The sequence below is a fragment of the Humulus lupulus genome, chromosome X, assembly GCF_963169125.1.
Source record: "Humulus lupulus chromosome X, drHumLupu1.1, whole genome shotgun sequence".
Classification (NCBI taxonomy): domain Eukaryota; kingdom Viridiplantae; phylum Streptophyta; class Magnoliopsida; order Rosales; family Cannabaceae; genus Humulus; species Humulus lupulus.
In genome coordinates this window covers 208564956-208573685 of record NC_084802.1, presented here as the reverse complement: position 1 = coordinate 208573685, position 8730 = coordinate 208564956, and the positions used below count along the sequence as shown (strand labels likewise).

Sequence of the window (8730 nt, the reverse complement as noted above, 5' to 3'; positions counted from 1 at the left end):
TCTGTTTGGTCGATTGCTGGTGTGATTTAAGAATTCTGAGGGATGGTTTAAGTTTTACAAGTTCTGGTTTAAGTTTTGAAAGGCTTAGTTTAAGTTTCTAAAGTTTTAAACCAAATTGTGAATTGTAGGTTTGTGTGACGCCCCACATCACTATGGCTGCTTTCTGGAATGACGACTAGCCCTACAAACCAAGACAAGTCTTTCCAGCGTGCTTTTTCCTCACTCGCACACTTCCTGGGAAAACTTCCCAGGAGGTCACCCATCCCTAGATTACTCCAAGCCAAGCACGCTTAACCATGGAGTTCTCAAGTGATGGGCTACCGAAAAGAAGATGCACTTTCCTGATATAGGTAGTACCTATCAATCCATTTAAGCCCTCTTCAACTGTGTAGTCCCATACCTACATAGTCTTAGAATCATTACACTTGACCTTCCCAAGGCGGTGTGGGATTGCACAGCTTACCCGGTCTTTCCCCTTACGGATCACGAGATTTTGACTATCACAATCACCCCCCCTTACGGGCCCGACGTCCCCGTCGGCCACACTTCCGGCTGGGTCAAGGCTCTGATACCATTATGTGACGCCCCACATCACTATGGCTGCTTTCTGGAATGACGACTAGCCCTACAAACCAAGACAAGTCTTTCCAGCGTGCTTTGTCCTCACTCGCACACTTCCTGGGAAAACTTCCCAGGAGGTCACCCATCCCTAGAGTACTCCAGGCCAAGCACGCTTAACCATGGAGTTCTCAAGTGATGGGCTACCGAAAAGAATATGCACCTTCCTGATTTAGGTAGTACCTATCAATCCATTTAAGCCATCTTCAACTGTGTAGTCCCATACCTACACACTACAAGAAAATGGGGTCTTTACGTACCAATTGTAATTGTAGGTAAAACTAGCCTAATGGTGGGTAATATGGTTTACCTACCAATATTGAATTGGTAGAGATTGGTAGGTAAAGGTTAGTGGGAAAAGAGTCTTTACCTACACTTATTAACACTGGTAGGTAAAAGAATCAGTGGACCCCACTAAGTTATAAATCAATTGATGAGTCATCAGATGACGTGTTTGATGACATGGCATCCTACGTGTATGCTGACATGGTTTTTGTAGTTTTACATGTCTGATGACGTGGCATCATATGTGGCATCCTAGGTGGTGTCATTTTATTAGCCCACATAGCATTATTTTATTGGTCTGTTACATAATTTATATTTTGTTCAAATTTAATGGTTATGTGTAGATAAAAGATAATAACAATTATTTATAAATGTTTTATATTAGAAATAAACTAGAAAAAAAACATACAATAATAAAATGTTTAATGCTAAATTTCTTTATAATGTTCAATACTAAAATAGGTCATAAAGTTATCATTTTAAAGTTACCCCTACCAAAATAAAAAAAAACTTCATAAAGTTCATTCCTTAGTAAATTAATGTAAATAAACTAAGAATCATCTTGTGACTCCCGAACTGAAAAAGATGGCGACTCTCTTAAATTTGCAGCTGAAGCTTGGTCTGTTGGAGGTGGTGAAGGCGGTGCCATCAAATTGTTATGACGAAGTATATCCACAAAGGCGGGAAGTTGTATCATTAAGTCGTTCAACTAACTCTTCATAAGTTGGTTGATTACCCCCAATATTTTCACGATGTGGAGTAAAAGTTGTGACACTAGGAGACCGCCCCCACCCTCGCAAGTATACCGAATCACGTCCAAGTACACGCTCCATAATCTCTTTATCAGACAGTTCTTCTGGAGGATGTTGACCCCTTAACACCATCATTTTATCCTAATAATATATTTAATTAATTATTAGTAAGAAATATAATAAATATAATAAATAAAAATTTAAATTACTTACATATAATGGCCCGAGCTCTATTCCAGTCCATCCTTTCTCAGCATCATAATGTTTTAGACGCCATGTCTCAATTTGATACAATAATTACAAGATTTAACCAAACTTTCAAATATGATTTCAGCTCATAAAGATAATATATAAAAGGAGTCGTTTCTACAACAATCTAACAACCAATGTAAAAAATATCCAGTTCACAGGCATGCCATGAGCAACACAGTAATAAAAACTACAAACTACAATATCATCACACTAAAACCACAACTGGAAAAACACAAAAATGAATCAAATAATAAAAACACTTAAAAGGAGAAGATGTGTACCACTTCAACGATTATGACTAGATCATCCCAATGTTTCTCATCTGCTAGTTGAATTGCAACACTGTCACCTCCATAACTAAGCAGGCACTACTAGTATAATAACATATATAAATGCTTCAAGATTCATTACTGGCATATACATGCTTTAAATAAATAGTTAAACAGTCACAGAAAACATTTCTAGACTATTAGATATTAACTATTAAGTTTGTAAGGTATACATACAAAATTATAAATGGAGAAATACTACTACTGATAATAATGGATACTATATACATTATTACACTACATATGGAAAGAATATATATTTATAGATGTTGCTAACTGGCTCCTTTTTTAGAGAATTTCAGTCCAATTGTAGTCTATCAACATGCCAGACAAAGCAAGCAGCTCAAACAACTGAATGATTAGAGTAATTGACGACTTAATTAATTAATAATAGTAATCATTCAAGATTAATCACAACAAACTATATAGAAACACAAGGAAAAGGAGAGACATTTATATAAACTCTCTATGACTTTTATTGTAATGGAACAATACTTTTACCATGTGGAAATTTGAGGCCATCAAATACTTTTGACAATCCCTTTGAAAATATATTGTTATAAGCTCCATCATTGATTGCCTCTTATTCCTCCACATGAAAATTAATAATTTCTAGTTTTTAATTTGAGTTTAAATCTATGTTCAAACAAAGGAGGCCAACTCAGATTTGTTCAAATTTCAGTTTAATTACATTAATTTGTTTAATTCAGCTCAAGTATGAATTTTGATTATATATAAAGGCTAACTCACTCTGTTTTTAAATAGACGATCCCAACTCAGATTGCCAATACTTACTACACGTGAAGAAATATATCAAAACACTAAAATAAAAAAAATGATAATCACCACTACTACTCTTCTGTCCGATTCAATATAAAATACAATTAATCCACCTGCATATTAGTAATCCAGCTAAACCACCTAACAAACAGTTGGAGTGGAAGAACAAAACAGAGCATTATATATCAAAACAGAACAACTCTAAAAATTACCCATAGGGAAGTTTAGGTGGAGATACCAATACAAAAATAGATTTATTCAAATTTAAAGCACACACACATAAATATTGCGGATGGATGGAGCAAAAGCCATAAACCCAAAAAAGAAAAATAAACTTAAATATACAGAGTCTTGGATCGACAAGACAGAGAGTGGGCTTGACCAAGAGCTGCTCTTACCAGTAAATGGTGAGACAAGAAAGCAACGTTCAACAACAAAGAGAGAGAGAGAGAGGCTTCATCCAACAGGAAAAGGGGAAGCATGTTGCTCTTGTTGCTGCTCAGTAAGAATGCAAGGGAATGAATTTAGTGTTAGGGCTAAGAGCATGTTAGGGAAAGAGGAGAAAGTTTTAAATATACCCGACCAAAAAGAAAGAAAGAAACGTGGAGTGTTGATTATTCGGTCGAGCCTCGTCGTCGTTGCCGTCTCCATCGAGACTCCTACGCCAGCCACCTGCAAGAGAAGACTTGGAGAGAGATCCGAGAGGTTGCGGCATTCTTGGCAGAGACACCTCTGCCAATCTCTCAATTGTTGCTGAGGGTTGGCAAGCCCCGTTGCACCACCAACAACGCCACGCACCACCACCACTCTGCTGTCGGCGCCGTCGGAAGGAAGACCACCGTTGCCGAGAAAGAAGAAGGGGAGAGTCGAGTGGATCCGGGGGACGCAAGGCCAAAGACGAGAGAGAAGAAGGGGGGCTGAGAGAAGACAACGATGGAGAGGGTAGGAGGGGGGGTGCGGCTGATAGAACTAGAGAGAGAGAGATTATAAGATTACGTTAAAGTTTTAGGGCTTTTAATTGCCAAGCTTTTTTTAAAAAAAAATACTTAATTGAATAAAAAAAATCATAACTAATAAATTTATAAAAAATCATCTGATATATTTTGATACAAACATATCACTATTATTTAATTGAAAAAATTAAAAAATTAATGTAAAGAATATACAATTGCGTGGAAAAATTTGGCTCCAAATTTTAATTGTATTCCCTCCAATTTTTTTTGTAGACAAAACTATTTACCTACAAATTTATTGGTAGCTAGCATAAATAATTCAATAATAATTGTCAACACCATCACCTATAAATATTACTAATCCCAAAAATATTGGTAGGTAAAGCATTCATTTACCTACCAATAAATATTGGTAGGTACAAAATGTGTAGGAAAAATCAAATTATTTACTCCACATAAGCTTCCAAATAAGCATTTATAATAATAAAATAATATAATGAAAATAAAAAATGGGGGGAAAATTGAGCGGGAATGGTTAAAAAATTTCCCTCCATAATATACGTAGGTAAAGATCATTACCTACTGATATTATTGGTAGGTAAAGCTATGTTCCGAAATATAATATAATGGACTAGCATTTACCTACTAATATTATCTACCAATAAATATTGGTAGGCAAAACATTACTTTCCCTACCAATATATATTGGTAGGTAAAATATTGGTAGGTAAAGATCAGATTTATTGTAGTGACATAGTCTTAGAATCATTACACTTGACCTTCCCAAGGCGGTGTGGGATTGCACAGCTTACCCGGTCTTTCCCCTTACGGATCACGGGATTTTGACTGTCACAGTTTGATTGTGTGATTGAGCTTATTGTTGATGTTTTTGAGTTTTTAGATGGTCTATGTGGGGTTTTGAATTGAATTTGGGACTTAGGTAAAGCTTGGAAGTGATTTGGGAGTGTTTTGGCTTAGGGAAAACATTTGGAGAAACCCAGATTTCTGGGTTTGCGAAGGGACATCGCGGCCCTGTTCTTTTGCGCTGCGGCGCTAGTCTGCATCAATGGACGGGGGCCTTTCTGGGTGCCGCGGCCCTCATAGGGTGGCGCCGCGGCACTAGGCCATTTCTGGGAAGGGGAAAATTGTGATTTTTAGGCTTATTCCTAGGGGGCTCGGGGACGCTTCCGCCACTTTGTGTGGGGTTCCGGGAGGTCCCGAGGGCTCAGGTTTGGTTCCGGGAGACGCTTTTGAATTGGTTAGTAATGGGGATGTTATTTGCATGTTGTGACTAGGTTCTCGGAGAGGCTCAGACTAGAGGACCATGCTCAAGGGTTCAGTGCTCAGGAAGCTCGGGACACAAGTAAGAAAACTGCTGTACCCATAGAGCAGGGCGAGGCCCCATAGTTGTGTTGCAGGGCGCGGCCCTATATGATTATGTGTTGGGTGTAGCCCATTGATTATGTTAGTACACATTTAAGTTATGTTTAAATTATGCTGTGTATGCATATATGTGAATGATCGGCTAAGGCCGGGAACGGCGAAGGCCGAGAACGGCAAGGGGTCGGGAGCAACGTTTAGCACGCGGAGTGCGAGATGCCCGAGGTAAGACCCTAAAGGATACCTGGGTTATCCTTATGGTGTAGACCGCTACTCAGGGCCTGGTAAAGCACCTGAGATGGCATGGCCGTATGTGTTTAGTTTACGGGCAAATTGGTTATACGCTAAATGGTTCATATGCGTATGTTATCTGTTTATGTGGAGTTTTCTTGCTGGGCTTCGGCTCACGGGTGCTCTGTGGTGCAGGTAAAGGCAAGGAGAAAGTCAACCGACCATGAGTATGGAGAGCGTGACGCGTCGCGTACATGTCTAGTCTGCCTGGCTACCACGGTCAGGGGTATTTTTTGGAAGTAGTTTGTAAAGAATCCTATTTTGTCATTTAGTCGACTTTAAATATATTTTGAGTTGTAAATATTTATAAACAGTATTTTGGGATCCCAAATGCTAATTGTCTTATGAATTTCAGTAAATGGAATTATTTTCAAAATTTATGTCTCTGTTTATGATTTAATTACACATTTACCTTAAAACCTCGATTAGCGAGTTAAATGCACGTTTTAAACTCACTTAGTAACGACTCTAAGGAGGTAAAGCGTTACAACGTGGTATCAGAGCGAGCCAAGGTTTATTGGTTCTGGAGATTGACCAAACATGTATGCTCGCTGTCAGTGACAAGCTCGACTCAGGGTTGGTTGGTATGGTTGATTAATATGCTTGACTATGTACTTGAATGCCCTATTTGCCTGCTTGTTTTATATAGAGCATGATGAATGAGTTAACATATGCATGATGCCAGGGCATGGCCCGTTGTGTGTTATATGCTATTTGTATGTTATCTGGATTGCTATTCATGGTTGGCTGTTGTGATTGGGAGGTGGTATTGGACTTTGTTATCATGCCTGATGAGCGACGTCATTGATTGCAGGCATATAGTTGTGATGCCTCGGCAATCATCTAGACTCCGCGGCAGTCGGTCCAAGGATGACAATCAGGGTCAGGATCCTCCACCTGCCCCACAGAATTGGCAAGAGATGTTTGCTGAAATGGAAGCAAGATTGCAGAGAACAGAAGAAGAACTACGTCAGTTGAGGCAGCAGCCCCTCCACAGGTCACTGGGCTGCCAATTCAGCAGGGTGCAGCGCCAGTGCCGGTTCAGCCTGTGGTTGAGAACAGGTGGGAACCTCTGTATGAAAGATTCAAAAAGCAGCATCCTCCCACCTTTGAGGGTGGACCAGATCCACTGCGGGCAGAGTAGTGGATGAATATGGCTTCCTCTATCCTGGATTTCATGAGGGTTGAGGGAAACGAGAGGGTTGCCTGTGCCAGTTATATGTTCATAGAGGATGCCCGCATCTGGTGGGATATTGTGGTTCAAAGAAGGAATGTGGCAGTCATGACCTGGGAAGAATTCAAGAATATCTTTAACGAGAAATATTACAGTGTGGCAGTCCGAGCTGCAAAGGTTGACGAGTTCATCAACCTGACTCAGAACCGGTTGACCATGACAGAATATGCTCTGAAATTTGATCGATTGGCGAAGTTTGCACCAGATTTAGTGCCGACTGATGCGGCAAGGAGAGACAGATTTGTGCGAGGGCTGAATGTTATGATCGCCTGTGATGTGAAGATCACCTTGGATCCAGGAACTACTACCTATGCTCAGGTAGTGGACAAGGCCCTTACAGCTGAGGGGGCCGAGGACCAGATCTGGAGAGAGAGCGCTATTAGGCGCGATGCTAGGAGGACAGTGCCTCCTTTTGTTGGATCCAGTCAGGGTAGTGGCCCCAGTGAGTAGAAGAGGAAGGCCCTAGATTCCTTTGTTCCTCCCAGTTCTGATAGGACGGCACGGGGTGCTTTTAGAGGCCGTCAGAGCGGAGGTGACAACTGGAGGAGTTTCCCAGTGTGTCCTCAGTGACGACGACATCAGGGTGAGTGCAGGATCAGGGCCTGCTTTGTCTGTGGGAGTGCCAATCATTTGAAGAAGGACTGCCCACAAGTCAGGAAGAAGGAGCCAAAGCAGGGAGACAGTCTCGCTCCTGCCAGAGTGTTTACTTTGACTCAGACTAAGGCGGAGGCTAGCCCCCTAGTTGTGACAAGTCAGATTTCTAGTGATGGATCTTTGTATACTGCATTGTTTGATTCGGGAGCTACCCACTCGTTTGTGTCTGCTAGAGTGATAGATCAGCTGTGTAGACCTAGTGTTGTGTATGCTAGGGGTTTTCAGACTTTGTTGCCAACTGGGGAACTGGTAGTCTCTAGGAGATGGATTAGGGCATTACCAGTAGAGGTAGATGGTAGGGAATTGTCTGTTGATCTGATTGAGCTTAAGATGGATGACTTTGATATGATCTTAGGAATGGATTGGTTAGCAAAATATGGGGCCACGATTGACTGCAAGCGCAAGATGGTGACTTTTGAACCAGAAGGGGAGGTACCCTTTGTATTTGTGGGGATGTCTAGTGGACCGCGAATACCTATTATTTCAGCATTGAAGGCTAGAGACCTGATGCAGGAAGGTTGCATACGATTCCTAGCAAATGTTGTGGACACCTCTAAGGTTGAGTCGGTTGGACCAGGTGAGACTAGATTGGTGTGTGAATTTCTAGACTTGTTTCCAGCAGATCTGTCAGGCTTGTCGCCGTAGCGGGAGATTGACTTTGTTATTGAGTTGGCGCCAGGGGTGGAGCCAGTATCTAGGACGCCTTACAGAATGGCTCTAGCAGAATTAAAGGAATTGAAGATTCATTTGCAAGAATTACTTGATTTGGGGTTCATCAGACCGAGTTTCTCGCCATGGGGTGCTCCAGTGTTGTTTGTTAAGAAGAAGGATGGATCTCTTAGGATGTGCATTGACTATAGGGAGCAGAATAAGTTAACCATTAAGAACAAGTATCCAATGCCTAGGATCGATGATTTATTTGATCAGTTACAGGGAGCACGATGTTTTCTAAGATTGATCTCCGGTCAGGTTACCATCAGCTAAGGATTAAAGAGGAGGACATACCAAAGACCGCTTTCTGAATGAGGTATGGACATTATGAATTTTTGGTTATGTCCTTTGGATTAACCAATGCTCCAGCAGCTTTTATGGATATGATGAATAGGATTTTCAAGGATTACTTGGATAAGTTCGTAATTGTATTCATCGATGATATCTTGGTGTATTCTCAGTCAGAGACAGAGCACGAGCAGCATCTGTGG

General features: G+C 40.8%; 1 long non-coding RNA gene across 1 annotated transcript; it reads right to left on the bottom strand.

Moving 5' to 3' along the window:
- Positions 1–1322: 1322 nt before the first annotated feature.
- Positions 1323–1957, bottom strand: LOC133803949 (uncharacterized). Its single transcript, XR_009878215.1, has 2 exons — positions 1869–1957; positions 1323–1796 (listed from the first exon to the last, which is right to left on the bottom strand). It is a non-coding gene; the product is annotated as an uncharacterized LOC133803949 (long non-coding RNA).
- Between the last annotated feature and the right edge of the window lie 6773 nt (positions 1958–8730).